The sequence below is a fragment of the Macaca mulatta genome, chromosome 16 (assembly GCF_049350105.2).
Source record: "Macaca mulatta isolate MMU2019108-1 chromosome 16, T2T-MMU8v2.0, whole genome shotgun sequence".
Classification (NCBI taxonomy): domain Eukaryota; kingdom Metazoa; phylum Chordata; class Mammalia; order Primates; family Cercopithecidae; genus Macaca; species Macaca mulatta.
Genome location: NC_133421.1, coordinates 76723713 through 76746900, shown reverse-complemented (window position 1 = coordinate 76746900; position 23188 = coordinate 76723713). Strand labels below are relative to the sequence as shown.

The 23188-nt window shown below is 50.1% G+C and overlaps 1 protein-coding gene across 2 annotated transcripts in view; it reads right to left on the bottom strand.

The window, feature by feature from the left end:
* CACNG4 (calcium voltage-gated channel auxiliary subunit gamma 4) overlaps window positions 1-23188 on the bottom strand; it is a 69203-nt gene that overhangs the window by 32695 nt on the left and 13320 nt on the right. The window lies entirely within an intron of this gene.

Genomic DNA, 23188 nt, shown 5'->3' with positions numbered 1-23188 from the left:
GTTTTGGAGCGAAGGCTTGAGGCTTTTGCTTGCATTAAAAAAAAAAAAAGTAAATAAAACGTAAAATCCAGCTTCCCTCCTTCCACAGGCACAGGAGAGCCCATGTGTGGGGCTTGGTGAGCTGGGACCCAGTGAGAGCAGGTTGGCTGGGAGGGAGACAGAGAAAGCCCTGGGAACACAGTGGAACAGTTGTCATCGTGAGTTAAGCAGGCTGTTTATGGGAAGGATAAAAGTTAATGGGAAGCTATACTCCAGCTCCCCACCATTAAGCAAGAGAAATGCTGTAAACGACACAAGGAAAGAGAGGAGAGTCCCAAATGCAGAGATTCTGCTTGCAGAGAGAGCCTGGGGAAGGCAGGGTGGAAGCCAGGTGGAAATAGGCGGTGGGGAGCCACATTCATCACCTGATTAGGAGGGCAATCGAGATTTGGACATCACTAATTTCATCTAAGTGCTCTGGGTGGCTGATTCATCTATTACCCACCATCCCCATGCCAGGGATGAGTTGAAAGCCAGTTGGGGAGGAGGCGTTGGCTCTCTCTCTAATTCATCTAAATAAACCCCTTCCCTTGAGAGGCTGCGCACTCAGACAGCCCGGACAAGGAGTCTCATCTATCCTAATAGATCATAGTTGCTCTGGCTTCTTGCCAGTTGATATGGTTTGACCCTGTGTCCCCACCCAAATCTCATCCTGGATTGGAATCCCCACGTGTCAGTGGAGGGACCTGTAATCCCCATGTGTTGAAGGAGGGAGGTTGGATCATGGGGGCAGTTTCCCCCATGGTGTTCTGAGAGTGAGTTCTCATGAGATCTGATGGTTTTATAAATGCTTGGAAGTTCCCTCTTCGCTCGCTGTCTCCTGCCGCCTTGTGAAGAAGGTGCCTGCTTCTCCTTTGCCTTCCACCATGATTGTAAGCTTCCTGAGGCCTCCCCAACCAGTGAAACTGTGAGTTAATTAATCCTCTTTCCTTATAAATTAGCCAGTCTCAGGCATTTATTTATAGCAGTGCAAAAACGGACTAATACACCACTGAGATGGATAAGGAACGTAGGACTCAAGTCTGTGGGGGCAGTGCCCTGGGGTCAGGGAGCTAGTCCCATGCTAACTACCACAATGACCACCACCACCACCACCAACAACAACTCTACTGCCAACTATTACAGTAATAGCAGCTAATACTTGTTGAGGTCATCGCTGTTCTATGTACTTTATATTCTAACTCATTCAGTCCTCACTGCAACCCTCTCATGCAGGTACTGCCATTGTCAGCCACTCCATTTTACAGATGAAGAAACTGAGGTCCTGAGAGGTTCAGTAAGTTGCCCAGGGTTGCCCATCTAGTGCAGGGCTGGGACTAGAACCCAAGCCATCATCCTTCAGAGCCTGAGCGCCTAAACCACTCGGTTCCACCACCTCTCAAACTGTATATGACGAAATACAAGCAGGCACCAGCTGGCAGTTCAGGGGCTGAGGGAGGCCCAGCCCAAATGGTGGGATGTTCGGTGAGCTCCCAGACCATCTCAGGAGCATCTCCCCTTCACCAGCTTCTGTCCTATGCTAGGCACCCATGCTCCAGATAACTGGTGTGTCTTTTTGGAAAGGGGCTCATGTGAGAAGGCAGGGCGTGGGTGAGGAAGCACGGCGTGCAGTTTGTTCCCAAATGATACAGACTTGGAAACTGAGCAAGAGGCAGAGTGTGAATGGGCAGCCCCAGAGCATGCCCGAGGCCCCGGGTCTGGCCCTGGATGAGCTCAGCCACGCACTGACAAGGAGCTGCCTGCCTGGGGGCGTGGGAAGGTGAGTGGGGAACACTCAGGGCAGTGGATGCGCCTCCTGAAGGTTGGGAACTCGGCTTCAGGCCAGTGCCCTAACTAGCAGTTTTCAGTCTGAGGCTCAGGAATGTTCACGTTAAGTAAGTATCCCAGGGCTGGGTGCAGTGCAATCCTAGCACTTTGGGAAGTCGAGGCAGGAGGATTGCTTGAGTCCAGTAGTTCAAGTGAGACCCCATCTCTACAAAGAGCAAATTTAAAAAATTAGTCAGGCATGGTGGCGTGCACCTGTAGTCCCAGCTACCAGGAGGCTGGGGCAGGATGATTACCTAAGCCCGGAGTTGGAGGCTGCAGTGAGCCATGACTACACCGCTGCACTCCAGCCTGGGGGACACTAGCAAGACCCCATCTCTTTAAAAATAAAAAAGATCTCCAATGGTCTGCAGGATGTCTGAGGCCTCACTGTGGGGAACTGCTTCAGACTGGGGGCCTTGAAATTTATGGCATAAGTGGAGTCTGCCTCCAATGCCACTCTATCCAGAACAGCCCTGACATGTCTTGAACCCTGACATTGCAAGGGAAACAGCCCAACACCCTTGACCTTGGCAATTCTTCTCACACGTGGTCGCCTTCCTGGTTTCTGTGGCCTTTCTCTCTCACACCCTCCTGATCACTCCCTGACTGATCCTTTCCAGTCTCTCTCAGGGTCTCCTCCTCCTTCCCTTCCTTCTCAGGGGTGCGCAGCTTTTCCTCTGTCCTCAGTTTCCATGCTCATGCTCCTGTTGGTGACCTCTGCACAGGTGTGGACCTTTGTTTTTTTTTTTGACAGGGTCTCACTCCCATTGCCCAGGCTGGAGTGCGGTGGCGTGCTCTTGGCTCACTGCAACCTCCGCCTCCCAGGCTCAAGCGATCCTCCTGCCTCAGCTTCCCACGTAGCTGGGATTACAGGCGTGCGCCACCACACCCAGCTAATTTTTGTATTTTTAGTAGAGATGGGGTTTCCCCACGTTGGACGGGCTGGTCTCAAACTCCTGACCTCAAGTGATCTGCCTGCCCTAGCCTCCTGAAGTGCTGGGATTACAGGTGTGAGCCACTACATGCCGCCTGGTTTTAACCATTCTCTTTGCACTGCAATTCCTCAGACTCAGGCATCCCACCCCCGGGGACATCTCCACCTAGAAGTCCAACAGGGGCCACAGGGCTCAACACGGCTCAAACTAAGCTGTCAACCTGCCCTTTGTAACCCTTCACCTACTCTCATTGCCTTCTTGCTCCCACCCTCTGGGGATCCTCACTGGAGGGCATCTTGACTCTTCCCTCTTCCTCACCCTGCCTGTATTTCATCCATCAGCCGATCTTGGAATTCCACCTCTGTGATGCTGCAAATCCACCCCCTTCTCCATCCACACTGCCCTGCCCTAGTTTGGGTTTGCGTAACTCTTCCTTTTTACTGGTATCGCTGTTGCTGCTTCCCTCAAAACCACCTGCCAGGACAATCTGGTGACATAGGACTTTGACCACAGCACCATCACTGACCTTCCACCTCCCGCAGGATAGAGTTTGGTCATGCCAGCCATCACAGCTGGTTCCTGCTGACCCTGAGTCCTGTCGCTGGCCCTGCCCTCCAAAAACCCTGAGCTCTGCAGGGTTCCCCAATCATGCTGTTTCGAACCATCTTCTGGCTTGGGCTGTTCCCTTTGTCCTCCCCTCATCCCCTTATAAACTCTCAGAAGTCATCAGGGCAGGTGCTGCCCCTTCCAAGAAGCCCTCGGGCTTCCCACACCCGGGGACATCTCCACCTAGAGATGTCCCCCTCTTCTCTTTTGCCTTCTCATAATGGTCTGTGCATATCCCTGTCATTGTAACCTTTTGCATTATTTCTAAATTGTGTCTCCCCGTGAGCCAGGGATCTGGGTCTGAGATTTACTTGTCTTTAAACTGAAGCCTTCTATTTAGTCTCTGCTCAATTCATGTTGGTTGAATTGCACTAATGGGCTGGGCGTGTTGGCTCACACCCGTAATCCTAGCACTTTGGGAGGCCGAGGCAGGCAGATCACCTGAGGTCAGGAGTTTGAGACCAGCCTGGCCAACATGGTGGAACCCTATCTCTACCAAAAAATACAAAAATTGGCTGAGCGTCATGGCGTGCACCTATAGTCCCAGCTACTGGGGAGGCTGAGGTGGGAGAATTGGTTGAACTGGGAGGCGGAGGTTGCAGTGAGCCGAGATCACACCACTGCCCTCCTGCCTGGGGGACAGAGCGAGATCCCGTCTAAAAAAAGAAAAAAAAAAAAAGAATCAGACTGATGTTCTTTCTCCAAAGAGAGCTCTGAGGGACTCGGGATCTAGGAGGCCAGGGGAGGCACTGCTCTCTCCTGGCTCCCTGGCTCTGTGTCTGTGTGCAAAAGGCAGAAAAAATAAATCCACTCTGCCCTCTGCCCTCTTTACCACTAGGGAGTGAGATACCCAGGAATGCCATCAGAATGCCCAACCACGGAGCAGAGAGGCATTGGCAGAGCATGCAGTGCCCCTGTCCACAAGATGCCACTGGAATGAGCTGCTTGTCATCAACCTCCTAAGTCAACAAGTCGCTCCTGGAACCATGGCTTGATTGTAACGTGATAAATATTAATGTCCTAGAGGCGAATCCAACGGGCCACACTCAAAACCATGGTTTGGGATTCAGTGGGACCAGATGTCAGACTGGTTTCATGTCACTCAGTTCTAAAATCAAAGTAAAAATCACCCCCTCACAAATAGGTTGAACTGATGGCAACAAGGAAAAATGGAAAAACCTAGAGGTCTGTATAGATCCCATTTTTTTTTTGCTCTGTCACCCAGGCCGGAGTGCAGTGGCACGACCTTGGCTCACTGCAACCTCTGCCTCCCGGGTTCAAGCAATTCTCCTGCCTCAGCCTCCCGAGTAGCTGGGATTACAGGCGCCCACCACCACACCTGGTTAATTTTTGTATTTTTAGTAGAGACAGGGTTTCATGATCTTGGTCAGGCTGGTCTCAAACTCCTGATCTCATGATCTGCCCGCCTCGGCCTCCCAAAGTGCTGAGATTACAGAGGTGAGCCACTGCACCTGGCCTAGATCCCATTTTTTAACACAACCCACACTGTCATAAATTCCTGCAGTCCCGATATTTCAGAAGAAATGCTGGCCCACTCCGAGAAGATGCTGGCAAACCCAGGCGTGGACTCGTGAGGCCCCCAGCCCTGCAAAGTTCCATTCTGCCCTTCCGGTGCCTCCCCTTTGCTTAACTGGGGCTGAAGAGCCTGACCTTCCTCAGGCTTCATGAGAGGCTGCCGTGTGATCACAAAGCTTTCATTATTCATCAAGCCATTTTCCCTCCCAGTGAGGTTTGGATCCAGACATAGGAATAGCACATCCTTCAGTTCTCCAGCAGAAACAACCCCCACTCCCGATGGACAGAAGCCGGAGACACCCACTTCCAGAGGTGCAAATAACAGCCGGAAAATGACGTTTACCACGGTGCCACGACCCGGAGCAGTGGCATGAGGGCGCTAGGGCCACCTCCACAGAGGCCTGAATATTCTCCATCTAATGACTCTGAGTTATGAGCTTTTCACTGTTAGATACCAGATTGAACTTGATTTGAAATTGGCCCCAGGAGAAACTTGTTAAAGAAAAAGATCTGAGATGGATCTTTCTTTGCAAGATCTTTCTTTGCAAGGTACTTTGCAAAGCAGCTCTCTCCAGCTGCATCCCACAGCCATAGATTTCTGGATATTCAAGGGGACGAATGGCTCCAGTCCTCCTCATACCAAAGCCCCGATTCCCCCCTTCCGCACCCTGCCCTCGTCCTGGGAAGACCTCTCACTCCCTCACCCTCCACTACCACCGGCCTCTGAGAAGGTATGGAGGAGGCGCTGAGTGCTAACTCTGCAGGTGCAGTGATGCTGATGTTGCTGTTACACTGGTGAATCCTCCCGAAAATCCAGGAGACAGGGACTGCTGTTCCCATTTCACAGAGGAAGAAGCAGAGGCTCTGGGAGATGACCGACTGGAGAGAGCCAGGACCCGAATATCATTGTATCTGGTTCCAAACGGCGTGCTTTCTACTTGCATGACACCCAGTTCACGGGCTCCGTGGCCACCAGGACCAGGCTCCTGGGGGGCCAGTGTGGCATTCTGGCTGACAGCAGCATGGGCTGCTTGCTTAGTCCCTCCATGCCACACCTTCCCACTCTGAACAGCCAGGATAATGACAAGACCTACCTCCCAGGGCAAGGGCAAGGCAAACACGCGAGGTCCTGACACACACGGTGTGCTGAGGCACCTTCTCCATGCATGTCTGCCAGTAGTGGAGGCACTTTTTTTTTTTTTTTTGGAGATAGGGTCTCGCTCTGTCACCCAGGCTGGAGTGTAGCAGCTTGATCATAGCTCATTGCAGCCTCAAATTCCTGGCCTCAAGAAATCCTCCCACCTCAGCCTCCTGGGTAGCTAATACTATAGGCATACTCCACTACACCCGGCTAATTTTCTATTTTTAGTAGAGATGGGGTTTCACCATGTTGCCCAAGCTGGTTTTGAACTTGTGGCCTCAAGTAATGCTCTCACCTCAGCCTCCCAAAGTGCTGAAATTATAGGTGTGAACCACTGCACCTCTGGTCTCTTTAAAAAAAAAAAAAGGTTTTTTTCATGTGTGTATTTGAAGTTTACAACATGATGTTATGGGATATATATAAAGATGGATAGTACAGTAGTTACTACCCTGAAGCAAGTTAAAGAATCTATCATTGGCTGGGTGCGGTGGCTCACGCCTGTAATCCCAGCACTTTGGGAGGCCGAGATGGGTGGATCACAAGGTTAGGAGTTTGAGACTAGCCTGGCCAATATGGTGAAACCTCGTCTTTACTGAAAATACAAAAGTTAGCAGGGCATGGTGGCGGGCGCCTGTAGTCCCAGCTACTCAGGAGGCTGAGGCAGGAGAATCGCTTGAACCCGGGAGGCGGAGGTTGCAATGAGCCGAGATGGTGCCACTGCACTCCAGCCTGGGCGACAGAGCAAGACTCCGTCTCAAAAACAAAAACAAACAAACAAAAAAGAAAAACAAAAACAATCTATCATCTCACATGGTTACTCCTTAAGCACTTTTGTCCCTGGGTGATCCCCCTTGTGTGTGCAAGAACAGGCGTGGGGGTGCCCTGGTGACCTGGCAATGGAGGAGATTGTGAGCTGTCCAAGCCTGGCCCCAGCTAGAGGGTGAAGCAGTCTTCCGCCCCCAAATGTATGCCCCCTCCTCTGGGAAGATGAAGCCCTTCTTTGGGGTGTGGTCATAGGGAGTGGCCTCAGTGGCAGGAGCAAAGCCTCTTCCAGCACCAGGGATGACACAGCTTGCGAATCAGCGTCCCTGCCTGCCCAGCCACTCAGAGCCTCGTCTCCAAATGAGCCCTAATTCATAGGACCGCTGCCAATGCTCATTAATAAATGATGGAAAACCTCTCAGCAAATGCTGAGCCCTGAAACGGTGCCGTGAGGCCCCCGCCACAGGCCTCAGGCCCACACAAGCCACCGCCAGGCAGCCTTGGAGTCCCCTGGGTGGGGATTGGGGTGGCTGAGCCCCAGTGGGTGCCAGCTGAGCACTGCAGGTGCTGCCCTGAGGGTTCTCACAGCCTGTTCCAACCCAGCAGATGAGCCGGGCCAGCTGCTGTAGACACAGAGCACGCTGGGTGCAAGGTGGGCGCTCCCTCTGGGAAACCCACACAGAGGGGCCCCATCTTCCTGAGAAGTCCCACTTGGGGGATGGTTCTATCTATCTGGGGTTTTATGTGTGGCCCAAACGAGGGCAGATCCAGATTCTGTTGGGCCCTGAAGTTTGTGTAAGCAGACAGGCCCTCATGAAGAAAAATAACACACAATGACAAGTGCAAAATGACACTCAGGAAGGGCCCACGATGCTTTAGTGTCTGGGAAGTCCAGCTTTGGTCTCACTGGACCAAGGTCCCCGGCTGCAGGACTGAGACACCGGTGCAAACACAACAGCCTCTCCGGCTCTGTTACCTTCTCAGGAAGCCTCCGCCAGGCCAGGGGTTCTGAACCAGACTCTGGGGAGCCATGGGGTGCCTCGAAGGGGCCCACACGGGTGGCTGCCACCTGACCCTACCCCTACCCAGCCATAGCAGGGCTGCTTCCAGCTGTTTTCTAGACATACCTCCTCCGAGGAAAGTGGGTGTGCTGGTGGGTAGTGCCAGGCTTGTTGTGTGCTGCTGGGAGGCCTTTCTTATTTGATGGATCCCCTGTGCCTGGGAGAACCAGTGCTAGGTTGAATGAATGAATGAATGAATGAACGGTGAATGAATGGTAGGTGGGGATAGGACCCAAATAAGCTCTTCTTATCTCAACTTTTCAAAACTTCCCACACAGAGATTCTCGGGCTGACCCAACGTGGGGTCTCCACCCGTCTCCTCCCCAATCTGTGGGACCTATTCATTCGTGTAGCAAACATTTACTGAGGGTGCTGACTTGGTGGGGCAACCAGGTACCCAAGGGCAAGAGAGGAGGCAACACAGGCCCCCAAGAGCTTGGCGGAGCACCAGGTACCCCGTGACATGACATAACACATCCGGCCAAAGTCTGGGCACAAACCCAGAGCTCCAGGAGTCCAGAGAAGGGAGGTGTCACCACCAACTGCAGAGGAGTAAGGCTTTGTGGGGAAGGTTACCTTTGAGTGAGTTTTGAGGGATGGACAGAGTGAGTTGGATGGGCAGGCAGCTCGCCTTGGGGAGGGCCCCATCGCATTCCAGCAGGCACGGTGGTAAGAGGCAGGAAGTGTAAACCAGACAGTGAAATTTCAAGTTGGGACTCTCCTTTGAAGTGGTGAAGAGAGCTCGGCCTGCAGATCTTGCCTTCACACCTCTGGCTTTCTGTACGCTTCAATATCAGGGCCAGGTGATGCCCTGAAATGTTCAAGGTTTCTGGCCTTTGTCTGGAGACATGCCTTCCTGGTGTGTCACATATCAGATAATCATGAACATGTGGTCGGGAGTTGTCAGGTCTTATTCAGGGTTAATATCTGGGGGCTGAATCCTATCTGGATGGTGCCCCATGAGGATGGAGGGCAGAACTGAAACACATCCTCACAGGCCCATATCCTTACCCACGTGAGTAGGGAGGCGTCGCCAGTCTACTGAAGACCCAACGGGAGAACAGACTCAAGCAGCGAAATGGACCAATATAGTGACCATCCAGGAGCAAAGACATCTGCCACCGACCCGTACACCCCCCTGCCCCACTGCTTTGCTCAGCACCAGGAGGGGAGGGGGGGCCCTCCTCTTACAGGATCTGGCTTCTGGGAAGAGGAGAAACATGCCTCACACAGTACAGGAAGGAGAGGTCTTTCGGAAGTGTTTGTTTGTTTGTTTGGAGATCTTAATTCATCTTCATCTTTCACCAGGCAAAGCTACAGTGATTCTTACCATTTGGGAGAAGGGGAAGGGGCAGGGGAAATGGTGAGATGGGCAGGCCCTGCCGAGATCAAGCTGGAGCCCAGGGAGGCCTTCCGGCTCCAGGACCAGGTGCCTTCCACCTGCACCACCCTCCTGTGATTTCCTCTGTGCTGGAGATTTGCTTGCAAAAACGGAGGGAGGGAGCGGCCATTCACCGAGCTCCTAGCAACTGCCAGTGCTTTATGGTTTAACTCATCTAATCCTCATCCCAGGCCTTTGAGTCTGGTATTAATGTACTCTTTTTTAAAATAAGGAGACTTAGGCTGGGCGCGGTGGCTCACACCTGTAATCCCAGCACTTTGGAAGGCTGAGGCGGGAGGATCACGAGGTCAGGAGATCGAGACCATCCTGGCTAACACGTGAAACCCCGTTTCTACTAAAAATACAAAAAAATTAGCCAGGCGTGGTGGTGGGCACCTGTAGTCCCAGCTACTTGGGAGGTTGAGGCAGGAGAATGGTGTGAACCCAGGAGGCAGAGCTTGCAGTGAGCTGAGATCGTGCCACTGCACTCCAGCCTGGGCGACACAAGCGTGACTCCATCCCCCAAAATAAATAAATAAATAAATTAATTAATTAAATTAAATAAAAATAAGGAGACTTAGATTTAAAGAGTGCAGAAGAAAATTCCCTAAGATCAACCCTCCACCCCTAGAGAGGGACAGAACCAGAACTCAAAGTCAAGTTCATCTGACCGGCAACCACCCTTTGCACCAAAGCCCCTTCCATCTGTGGCAGGCACGGTTCTAAGATGGCCCTCAGGATACCCGCCCCTGCTGTGTGCCCCTGTATAACACCCTCCCCTTGAGTGTTGGAGGAACCTGTGACTATGATAATTCAATTATGTAATATAAGACTCCGTTGCGGCAGATTGGAGGGGAAGAAATCAGAGATGTTCCTGCTGGTCTGGAAAAAACAAATAGTCATGCAGTCAACTGCCAAGGGGGCCACGTGGCAAGGACTCTGGGTGGCCCCCAAGAGCTGAGAAGTCCCGGCTGATGGTTAGCAAGAGAATGGCAGCCTTTGTCTCATAACCACAACCGGGTGAATTCTGCCAACAACCAGTGAGCATGCAAGAGGTTCCCAAGCTAAGAAAGGAAAGCTACCCAGCCAATATCTCAACTGCATCCTTGGAGACTTAAGCGGCGGATGTGGCAAAGCGTGTCCAGACTCCCAGTCCACAGAGTCTGGGAGATAATAAATCTGTGTTGTTTTCAGCCACTATGTTTTGGCAATTTGTTAAGAAGCACAGAGAAAATGAATGTATTTCTCACCCAAAGTTGCTCATTTTGCCTTCAGGACCCCAGTCCAGCCTTGGAAATAGTCACTGATCCAGAAAGAAATAAAAAATGTTGATGTTGCTTTGACAAAAGTGTTTAACCTGAGACTCAGTTTCCTCCACTGTCAATCAGGAAAAGAACAGTACCCACATCGGGAGGTTGGTGGGCGGTTCAGGGAGGTGACACATATGTGTTCTTAGCCTACAAAGAGAGTTCTCAACACACTGTTGCTAACAAAATCACTTTTCTTTTATTTTTCCCTCTTGGAGAGCAGCATGGAAAACACTTCAGAAGTGTGGTTAATTTGGCAGTTATTTGCAAGGCTGAATTAATCTCCTTGTATTGGTTTTCCAGGGCCGCCATGACAATGCACCACAAACGAGGTGGCTTAAAACAACAGAAGCTTATCCTCGAATGGTTCTGGGGGCTAGAAGCCCAACATCAGGGTGTCAGTGGGGCCATGCTCTTTCTGAAGGATCTAGGGAAGGATCTGCTCCATGCTGTTCTCTTAGCTCCTGGTGTTTGCGGGCAACCCTGAGCAAATGCTCGGGCTTGTAGCTGTATCACTGCAATCTCTGCCTCTATCTTCTGAGTCCTTCTCCGCCTATGTCTGTCTTTTCTCCCTTTTTTTTTTTTTTTAATGAGGACCCAGTCTATTAAACGAGGGCTTATTCTAATGGAGTGTGACCTCATCTTAACTTGATGACATCCAAAAAGACTCTATTTCCAAATAAGGTCGCATTCCCAGGTCCCAGGCATTAGGGCTTTGACATATCATTTTAGAGGACACAGTTCCATCCATAATTCTCCCTGATGCTAAAGATGTTGGGAATAAAAAGCTCTTAGCAGCTTCTGTTTCTCTTCTCATTTAACTCTCTTGCCTTTTTTTTTTTTTTTTTTTTGAGGCAGTCTTGCTCTGTTGCCCAGGATGGAGTACAGAGGCACGATCTTGGCTCACTGCAACCTCCACCTCCTGGATTCAAGTGATTCTCCTGCCTCAGCCTCCTGAGTAGCTGGGATCACAGTCACCTACCACCACAACTAGCTAATTCTTTTTGTATTTTTAGTGGAGACGGGGTTTCACCATGTTGGTCAGGCTGGTCTTGAATTCCTGGCCTCAAGTTATCCACCCACCTTGGCTTCTCAAAGTGCTGACATCCCAGGCATGAGCCACTGCGCCCCGCCTCCCTTGCCTTTTCAATGCCTTACATATGATAGAACTAGAAATGGGAAGACCTCACCAGGAAATTTCAGTAAGATTCTGGTCTAAGAGAGGCAAAGAGACCCCTCTGACAACCCATATCTCCTCAGAGCCACTGGAGAGCAGTGGATACCATGAGCTGCTCGGTGCTATCCGACCAGTGACAGATGCAAGGGCTGGATGCATTACCGAGGTGAGGCGAGGTGCAGGGCCAAGTGATGGGGATGGGCAGGGAAGCCCTGCAGGAGGCCAGGCAGACACGCGGCACCAAGAGGCAGATGCAGCAACATCTCTCACGATGGAGCTGGATTTCCAAGAAAAACAGAAACTCTGCTTCCTCACTTCAAAGAAAAGCTGGTGCCACAGATTCGAGGGCCTTTTCCTCTCCTGCTTGCCGGCGGCTGTTTGGAGATGAGATACATGCACACAATAGCTCTGATGATCGGACTGGCCAAGTCACAGGACACCCTGGAGTAGAGAGCGCTGAGCCTTGATGCTGTGTGCTCCAGCCTGGGTCTTCCCGCCGTGGCAACAGGACAGGATGAGCTGCAGGCAGATGGAGCTGCAGACGCTGTGTGATGGCCTCACATGCTCCCAGGTGCAGTACATGGGGATTCACATAGCCAGACTGGGTGCTATCAGGGTGGTGGCTCTGTGACCACACTGTGTGCAGTTGCATGTGTGTATACACACACACACAAACACAAAGGATGTATAGCCATAATATGCACACTCTCAAGGGCTCCCACTCTGCCTCTTTCCTGGGTGCATACCTACAGTATGCACACACTGGGACCATGTCCAGTCTCGGGCATGCCAACATCGTGCATGAACTGGCACACAGAGACCAACAGTAAGCTCTGCTCACCAGCTAAACGCACCACTGAGATCCCTGCTTTATCCCAGGAACCATGCTTCCCAGGCTCCCTTGCCCTTGGCTTCTGGGTAGGTTTAGTCAATAGGAGACTCTGATAGAAAAAAGGGCCATCAAAAGGGGGAAAGTCAGGGTATTTCGCCCCCTCTTCCTTGGTTTCTGCAGCTGCTGCATCTCCTCTGGGGGTCTATCTAGTTACTTCTGGAAAGCCCCTCCCTCTGTGGTCCCAACTTCCTCCAGTAAAACCGCTCTCTCATTTTCTCTCAGGAAGGAGCTTCCTGCAGCCACCCACATCTCAGTGCTTGATGCTTCTCCCGTTTGGCTTCTTGGCTCTTCCATCACCCAAGTGATCAACTCCCTCTATTAAATTTCCTCTGTCTGAAAGTCACAGAGCGGTTTCTGTTTTCCTGGACGGACCCTGACTGAGAGAGTAATGATAATGACCATTTATTAAGCACTCAGAATGTACCAGTGACTCTCACTAGGTGAGTTCTGTGAATTCTCACAGGGGTAGAGGATAAGGGTGATATGTTGACTCTGTTGTGTAGATGAGGAAATGAGGGTCTGGGAATCTAAATAATTTGTCCAAGGACAAACCTCCACTTGACCCCAGTTGTGATAGAAAGAATATAAACTTTGGAACAAATCCCATCTTAACCACTTAGCAGCTGTGTGACCTCAGGCAAGTTACCTAATCTTTCTGAGCCTGTTTCCTTGTTTCAGAAAATTTTCATCACCCCAAATGGAAACCCTGTACTCATTAAGCAGTCAATCCCATTCCCCTCTCCCCTCAGCCCCTGGCAATCACGAATCTGCTGTCTTTTTCTGTAAATACACTGGATATTTCGTATAAACAGAATCACCCAAGATGTGGCTGTTAAGAATTGACTGTGTCCCCTCCCCCCACCAACTCCATTCATTTAAATCCTAACCCCCAGTATCTCAGAATGTGGCCTCATTTGGAAATAAAGTCATTACAGATCTAGTATAGTTAAGGATGATGTCATTAGGGTAGACCCTAATCCAGTATGACTTGTGTTCTTATAAAAAGAGAAACATGGACAGAGACGCACCCAGACAAAACACCGTATGAAGAGAAGGCAGAGATGAAGGTGATGCTTCTACAAAGCCAAGGGGCACCAAAGATGGCCAGCAACCACTGGAAGCTAAATTCTCTCTTACGGTCTTCAGAGGAACCGATTCTCTCTTACAGCTTTCAGAAGGAACCAACCTTGCTGACACCTTGATCTTGAACTTCCAGCCTCCAGAACTGTGAGACAATAAGCTTCTGTTGTTTAAGCCTAGCAGCCCTGGCAAACTCATCCAGTGGGTTTTGTGTCTGGAATCTTTCACCTAGCACATTTTTGAAGTTCATTCATGTTGCAGCATATCTCATCACTGTGTTTTGGGTCCTTCAGGGCTTAGTCCTGGGGTGTTGACAGCTAGCAGTTTCTAGTAAGCAGGCAGCAACGTTCTCTCCCAGACAGCACTGCAGAATAGAGGGATGGCTGGGGTGGGAAGGGCTCCTGGCCTGCATAGTCTTTCCAGGAACAGAGCTGAGGAGGCCTCAGTGAGGAGCTCCGTTTTTTCCCTTACGTTCACATCTGTAGGATCCTGGGGTTCAGAGCGACCCTGTATCCTGCTAAGACACAGATGCCAGCCCGCATAGCTCCTCTCACAACTCCAAGGAAGTTCAAGGCTCACACACTACATCTACAAGGCGAGGGTCTCCTTAGGGTTTCCCGGCACAAGAGGTAGTACAGTGTGGAGGTTAGGGACGTGGCGACTGGAGCCTGACTGCCCGGCTTCAAATCCCAGCCCCAACTCTGCCACTTAAATGCCCTGCCACTTGAGGATGTTACTGTAACCCACTGTGCCTCTGTTTCCTCCTCTTTAAATTGGGGATAGTTAAATAGTGAAGACATTAGTTAAGACACAAGACTTGTATGATCTGCTCCAACCGATCTGTGCCCTCCCCCGGAGCTGGACTTATCAGCCTCACTCACACATCTTCTGCTCCTCCTGTGTGTCCTGTCTTGCTCAGTGACATCACCCTGTTCCCCCATAATGGGTTCTCGTTCTTGCATCCAGTCTATGTCCAAGGCACCATCTCCTTCAAATCCACCATCTCCTCCATTCCACTATCCTAATTCAGGACTCATACCCCGGGGCTGGAATTTTCCAGTGTTTCCCTAACATGTGCCCCTGCCTCTAGCCTTGCTCCCTCCACTCCATCTTGCACAGCAGAAGCCACAAGAGCTCTCCAGACACACATCAGCTCTCAATGTCCCCTTGGTGAGACCTTCAACCTGCCCGGCTGGGCCAGGAGGACCAGAGGCAGGCTCCTAAGCAGGTATGATGGAGCGAAGGGCCCTTTTGCTTCTGTCCTTCTACCTCCCTGTCCCCAGCTTCGGGCCTCCTCTTATATGAGGCTTTCTGTTTCGATGGTACCAGATTTCTTAGGCATTCGGGAACACCCCCTCTATCCCATGCATCCCAGGGGCTCGCTCAGGGCCAGGGGCCCCTGGTAGGCACTGGGTAACTATGGAATGCCCAGGAGCAGGCATGATATTTCCGGAACTTTGCCTGCGTTCTGTTTGGAACCCTCTTCTTCTTCTTCTTCTTTTTTTTTTTTTCCTTTTTAAACAAACTTGTGTTCGTCTTCCTAAACTGTCTCACATGACTTGCCACCTAGAAACTTCCCTGACTATATCCCTCACCTCTGAGGACCTTCCTCTTCCCACTCTGTGCCACTGCCACTCCTTGGACGTGCACTTAACACATTTCCATGCAGAACCGTAACAGATGGCCATCCCTCTGTCTCCCTTCTCCCACTGGACACTGATTTCTTTGAGGAACAGGACAGGATTCTACTTTTCATCTGGGTGCTCCATAAAATGTCTGCTGGATGAATAAAGAATGAATAGGAGAGTGCGTGTGTGCATTCAGGAAGGAAGACGTGCGCCTCTGTACGTTCCCCTGCCTGGGGAACTCCTACGCATTCTGCAAGACAAGAGTAATATTGCCTCCTCTGGGAAGCCCCCCGGGACTTTCCCAGGCTGATAGAGGCCAAGCCTCCCTGAAATTGAGTGCACTAAGACAAATGACACTCTAACATCACAAGCCTCACTCTGACACTCCTTTTTTTCCTTGCTTTTTGTTTGTCTCTCTTGGACAATAGAATCTTTCCTGAATTGCTGTCTGTTTTATTCTCTGCTGTGAAGAAAACTTTCCCTATCACTTTGAATGCTGCTCAATCAGTAGCAGATACTCAATAAATATTTGCTGAATGAACGAATGAATGAATGAATCTGGGGGTACTCAGGACTCAGCCTCGGGTTTCGTTTTCAAATCCTCAATGAGCATTTTCTGGATTTGAATAGATACTGAGAAAATGCAGGTAGGGAGTTGGAAACAGATGAGGCAGGATGAGGGCGGGTGGTGGGAGCCCCCCAGGGCAGGGTACCAGGCAGTATCTCTGGATCACAGCTGCCCAGGCCGGGAGAGAGGACAGTCTCAGAGAAGCAAGGCCATTCTTTGCCCTTGGGTCAGACCCTCCTCACCCCAAACATGTCAGTCCCCTGTCACCCTTTGGTCTGGTCTCCTTGAGCTGGTGTGCTTGGCTCAGCAGGGCATTTCCCCAAGGATGAGGTCGAGGTGAGCAGAAAGGTGCTGGGCTTGTTGTCAGCACAGCCTCCCAGCCTGGAAACCCTGGGGACCCTGGGGCAGGCTCAGGCTCGAGCTCAAGTCAAACTCTGCCTCTGCTGCTTCGCCTTCTGGGTGAAGAACCCAGGGTGAGAGAACCTTCTGGGTGACAGAATCCACCTTCCTGTGGGGTTATGAGGATCCCATGAGAGACAGCACAAGCAGATGGCGAGGCAGGAAGAAGTGGGAGGTCATGTCATTCTGAACAGCTCCGAGTCTCAGAATCTGCAGATACAGGAGTATCTTTCTCCTCCGGGAGGTCAAACACTGTTCCCAAGAGGCTGGGTGCAAAAATAATTGCTGAATGAATGAATGAATGAGTCCCCAGAACATAGCTCAGGGCTAGGCACACACATTCCTGATGAGTATTTGCTGGATTGCCTAGGACTGAAGAAAACACTGGCCAGCAGTTGGGGATGAATGGCGGCGAGTGCCGGCTGGTGGCAGGCCACCTGGGAGTCTTTGTCATCCCAGACCTATATTTGTTTTTTTGCTTTTGTTTTAAGACAGGGTCTTGCTTATTGCCCAAAGCTGGAGTGCAGTGGTGGCTCACTAAAGCTTCAAACTCCTGGGCTCAGGCAGTCCTCCCACCTCAGCCTCCCATGTAGCTAAGGCTAAAGGTGTGCATCACCATGTCCAGCTAATTAATTAATTAATTAATTTTTTTTTTTTTTTTAAGAAATGGGGTCCCGTTATGTTGCCCAGCCTGGTCTTGAACTCCTGGCCTCTAGTGATCCTCCCGCCTTGGCTTCCCAAAGTGCTAGGATTACAGGTTCAAGCCATTGCAACTGGCTACTATTTTTAATTGTTACTGAAGATAAATCTACAGAGAGTAATCCTAAGAGTGCAGCTCAATGAACATGTGTCCATACCCATATAACCAGCACCCTGATCAAGATATAGAACATTGTTCACACACCTCGCACCCTCCCAGACAATAGCCCACAACGGGAGCCACTGTGCTGGGCTCCACTGCCTTGCATTCGTTTTGCCTGCGTGTGAACAGGGTATGAATGGAAACACACAGGATGATCAGCCTGTTTTTCTATCTGCTTTGTGTGAGCTGGGAGTCACCGTGTGAATGCCAACAACCAGAACCTGGGTGTGAAAGTGTGCCAGTGGGTGGCAGCCCCTGCAAAACATGGGTTCCAGGGTTTGGAGTGCACGGTTAATGTCTTCTAAAAAGAGCTGTCTCGAGCAGAATGATTTTCACTTTCTTTGCGGAGAGTGCCCTATCTGAAGAGCCGCCCTCAGTCTGACAGCAGAATCCTTTCTTTCTAGGCTGCATGAGTCAGACCTGGGGCCCAGCATCGTGCGTTGCTCTGGTCACGACGCTGTGCCCACCTCCTCTGAGAAGCCTGATGTGGCAGCCCAGCCCACAGCCAGCGTCTGGCAACCACGGGGACACACCTGAGGGGCGGGTCCTGCTCTCTCTTCCCATCCAAACGCCTCCTCCAGCCTGGGTAGCCTGCACTGTGGCCCCAGATTCTTGGGGTCACCGTGGGTTATTTTGGATATTCACAGGACACTGAGCCACCCCACAGCCTCACCTTTTCTCCAACGTGCAGCAGGCACATGACTGTTTTTAGCATGGAGCTGAGAAAGATCTTGCCATGGGCTTTGGGGCTCGAGACCTGGGTGCAGGTGCTGGGGGCTGTCACAGGCTGGTGAGTCTCCCACAAGGGGAGTGCTGTCCATGCTGCATGGTGAGGAGGAAGTGAACTCTGCAAAGTGCCTGCAGAGATTTTCGTGTCATAGCTATTGCTGTTACCAACTGGGAGGAGGTATAGCCGAATGAAGAGAATGGAATCTGAAGCCAGACAACCTAGGGTTCAATTCTGACTTCACCACTTGTTGGCTCTGGGGCCTTGGGCAGTTACTTAACTTCCCTGTGCCTCAGTTTCTGCATCTACACCATGGAAGTAGTGTTAGCACCTGCCTCACAGGCTGGCGGAGGATTAAGCAAGTTAATCTATATAAAGGGCACAGGGCAATCCCTGGCACATAGTAGGAACCACAGTAGAGTTGGCTCTCATTGCCAGGCATGGTGGCTTATGCCTGTAAATCCAGCTACTTGGGAGGCTGAGGCAGGAGGATCGCTTGAGCCCAGGAGTTTGAAGCCAGCCTGGGCAACAGAACAAGCTTGAGCCCTGGAATTCAAAGCCACAGTGAGCTATTGAGAGGGGAAGCCAGCTGGACTTCCTGGGTCGAGTGGGGACTTGGAGGGCTTTTCTGTCTTACAAAAGGATTATAAAATGCACCAATCAGCACTCTGTAGCTAGGATTGTAAAACGCACCAATCAGCGCCCTGTAGCTAGCTAGAGGTTTATAAAATGCACCAATCGGTGCTCTGTAAAAATGCACTAATCAGTGCTCTGTGGCTAGCTAGAGGTTTGTAAAATGGACCAAGCAGCACTCTGTAAAATAGATCAATCTCTGTAAAATGGACCAATCAACACTGTAAAATGGACCACCAATCAGCACTCTGTAAAATGGACCAATCAGCAGGACATGGGTGGGGACAAACAAAAGAATAAAAGCTGGCCACCCCAGCCAGCAGCAGCAACCTGCTCAGGTCCCCTTCCACCTGTAGAAGCTTTGTTCTTTCGCTCTTCACAATAAATCTTGCTGCTGCTCACTCTTTGGGTCCGTGCCACCTTTAAGAGCTGTAACACTCACTGTGCAGGTCCATGGCTTCATTCTTGAAGTCAGCGAGACCACGAACCCACCAGAAGGAACCAACTCCGGACACACTATGATCCCACCACTGCACTCTAGCCTGGGCGACGGAGTGAGACCCTATCTCTAAAAACTTTTTTTTCTAAGAGTTAGCTCTCTTTCTGCAATAATACACCTGAAACATGATTAAATCATAGTTAAGTAACTAGTGTGAAATTATAGCTGTTACAAAGATAAGCTGAGATAACATATGGAAAGTTATTGAAATAATACATAATGCGCTTGGTGCATAGCGAGGGCTCAGTAGGCATTTGCTGTTATTTTTTAAACTATTCATAATTTTGGACTCTAAACAGAAGAGCGAGCAGGAGAGTGTCAAGTGGATAAACAGCTAGGGCGGAGGGGACCTTGCAGGGCTAGCCTGAGCACCTTCCTACTCACGGCCACTGGTGACAAACAGAGTGGGTCTCCTGTGGTTCTCTCAGCCCCAGCACTTCCCACCCTGTCCCAGTGCTTTGCACAAAGGCTTATGCGTTTCAAGCTACCATCTAAAGAAAGCAACTAGGTTTCAAAACAAAACAAAAAAAAAAACAGGTAAATTTCCTTCCCTTTCCTCTAGAGATGGGTAGACCAACGAAGGATCCAAAAAAACCGCTTCCAAGAATATGAAGGGCTATTAAGGGTCGAAGATGACTGCTTTGTTTTCAGCTACAGGAAAGACTGAACAAGAAGAAAGGAACAGACATTACTATTGAAGGTAGCAAATTTGATTAGAACTAAGGGAAAATTTTGTAGTCCTAGTACTGGGAATCTCAGCTGGAGGATGCTGGACTTGATCAGTATCTCCTTCCATACCAGTTCCCTCCCGCTTCTGCCTTAACTGAAACTCTTGCTAAGAACTAAAGGGAACATTCTGAGCACCTGGCAACAAAGCCCCAAGGGGAAGCTTGTATCTCTGCATTGATGGACACTTGAAGGGTCAACTGACTCACTGCCACAAAGAGCGAGGGATTGTTTCAGGGGTGTACGAGTCACAGTGGAAACTGCCTTTCCTCCAGTATTCACCATGCAGAGATTTTTTTCTTTTTCTTTTCTTTTTCTTTTTTTTGTTGTTCTTTTAGAGGAACCTCTGGAAGAAATGCAAAGATGTTTCTAAGAAGGCCAGGTGCAGTGGCTCACGCCTGTAATCCCAGGACTTTGGGAGGCTGAGGTAGGCAGATTGCCTGAGATCAGGAGTTTGAGACCAGCCTGGCCAACATGGTGAAACCCGTCTCTACTGAAAATGCAAACATTAGCTGGGTGTGGTGGTGCACGCCTGTAATCCCAGCTACTCAGGAGGCTGAGGCAGGAGAATTGCTTGAACCCAGGAGGCAAAGGTTGCAGTGAGCCAAGATTGTGCCACTGCACTCCAGCCTGGGCAATAGAGTGAAACTCAGTTTAAAAAAAAAAAAAAAAAAAAAAAAAAAAAGATTTACACAAAGGGAATTGGCAATGGAAAATTTTTGAGACAAAAGAATCTTTTATTTTAAAGAGTTTGAAGACTTTTGGTGCAATGAATTTCTTGCAATGAAATTGCAATGAAGGCTGCTTAAGCTTGCCACAGGGCAATTTCCTAGGGAAATAATTTAAAAAAGTAAGCATCTTCTGCTGAAACTTCATTGGATTCACATATTAAGAAATATTGAGCCGTCTGACTCTGGCAGAAAAATTCTCCCTGAGGAGCCTCTCACGACACAGCTTTCGGATTAAGTACTTAGGTTTACATATGTGATAAAAGTTTGTAAGAGCATAGATCTGGGTTTTATTTCCTTCTCACTTTCATGGTCAGTTTTAGCACTTTTATTGTAGGAGATGGATTTCTAGGGATGGAAGCCCAATGTGGAAATTGTGCTTACAGGAAATAAAGATTCAATTGTGGTTGGCTCGCAAAGGCTTTGATCCAGGAATCAATTTGGTTATAAGTCAGAAGTGGCCTGTAATAAAATGCTGGCAAGAAGTCGCTGGGCGTGGTGCCTGGGATCGTGCTCCTGGATGCATTTAAGAATAAAAAGAACAGGCTGGGCGTAGTGGCTCATGCTTGTAATCCCAGCATTTTGGGAGGCCGAGGTGGGCAGATCACGGGGTCAGGAGTTCAAGACCAGCCTGGCCAACATGGTGAAACCCCGTCTCTACTAAAAATACAAAAATTAGGTGGGCATGGTGGCACGTGCCTGTAATCCCAGCTACTCGGGAGGCTGAGGTAGGGGAATTACTTGAACTGGGACCCAGGAGGTGGAGGTTGCAGTGAGCCGAGATTGCGCCACTGCACTCCAGCCTGGGCTACAAAGCGAGACTCCATCTCAAAAAAAAAAAAAAAGGCATAAAAAGAACAAACACCGGCAGTGTCAAATCTGCATACACACCCATTCATCTGTCTGGAGACTGCGCTTGGAATGCTTTTCATCTAAATATCAGGTTTATATTTTTTCCTCTCTGCATCACAGAAATTCGAAAAAAAGATAGAAGATCAAATAAGTCACTCCTCATTCCCATGACCATCAGTTTAACATTTTGGTGAATTGCCTTCCAATATTTGTTCCCAGCTTAATAAAGCAGCCATTGGCACAGTCACATCCATTTCGTACCAGATGATCTTCAAAGGTTCCACATCTGTGGGTTTTTGGCTCACTCAATTTGCTATTTAATAGAATTCTCTTCATGTTTAATAACCCTCCTAATAATCACAGAGTTAAAATAATACATTTTTATCTAGGAAATGCTTCAAGAACTTTCAAAAGACTGACTTGAACAGGAAGCAGGAGAGGGCTTGTGTGGTTTACAAAGATGGCAGACTCAAAGGGAAAAGGGGAAGAATTAATTAGAAATAAAAGGAAGAAAGAAAGGAGAGAAAGAGGGAAGAGAGGGCCGGGCGCGGAGGCTCACACCTGTAATCCCAGCACTTTAGGAGTCCAAGGCAGGTGGATCATGAGGTCAGGAGTTCGAGACCAGCCTGACCAATGTGGTGAAACCCCGTCTCTACTAAAAATACAAAAACAAGTTAGTCGGGCGTGGAGGCGCATGCCTGTAATCCCAGCTACTCAGGAGGGCTGAGGCAGGAGAATCGCTTCAATCTGGGAAGTGGAGGTTGCAGTAAGCCAAGATCACACCACTGCACTCCAGCCTGGGCGACAGAGCAAGACTCCGTCTCAAAATAAATAAATAAATAAATAAAAATAAAAATAAAAAATAAAAAAGGAGGGAAGAGAGGAAGGGAAGAAGTCACTGGGGAATGGGGAAAATGGGTTTGGGTTGCAGAGGATGGTCATACAAAAAGGAACCTCGGGTTGGCTGGGTGGGTGTGGTGACCAGGACTGCGAGAATGGCAGCAACTCAAAGGAGGAGACTGGAGACACATCAGAAACCACCAGGGTGAGGGAAGGGGGTTCGTCGGAAAGAGGGTGAGGGGCAGGCCTGCAGCCAGCAGGGAACTCCCCCAGAGACTGAACTTCAAGGCCACAGGCCACAGGTGGCCACCAAGGTAGAAGACGGGAGATCCTCCAAACGGTTAAGCAAGTGAGGACTGTCTGCCCACCAGGCATCTGGCCTTGACTCACACTCAGGAATCCGCAGGCAGAAAGACAACCAAAGCCATTTTTCATGCAAGAGGAGTTGGATATCAGGAAAAATCAGAGCCCCTTTGTATGACATGCCAAACTGCTGAAGCGAGAAAATGTCTCGGGCGAAGGCTCAGATGCGAGGCAGGGACAGCGTGCTCGCCCTGGGGAACCTGGGCCATCAATGCGCACTTGTTATCGGGCTTTTCAGAGCTGAGGGCCGGAAACGAGTACGGGGCATCCCTCCCCCACCGCATGCTAATGATGAGCTGGTGACACGGCCTTGGCCGGACTGTCCGGCCCCTGGAAGGGAGCCTGAGTGTCCTGAAATGTCCTCAGGGAGTCTTTGGGGATCTGTGTCCTTTTCTTGCCTGTGCTTTGGTGTGTGGGGGAGGGGTGAAGTGGGCCGGAGGAACCCTGGGAATTAAGAACCAAAGCCCCGTTTCCTCCGAAACCCGTCCTCACTCTGGGTCCCCTCCCCTGTCCCCACGTGCCATGTATTTTTTGGGTTAGCAGATGAGAATAACTACCATGCACTGAACATGTTATGCCAGCTCCAAAGCAAGCACTTAGATACTTTATCGCGACTCCTGCCAGCAAACGTGTGTAGCAG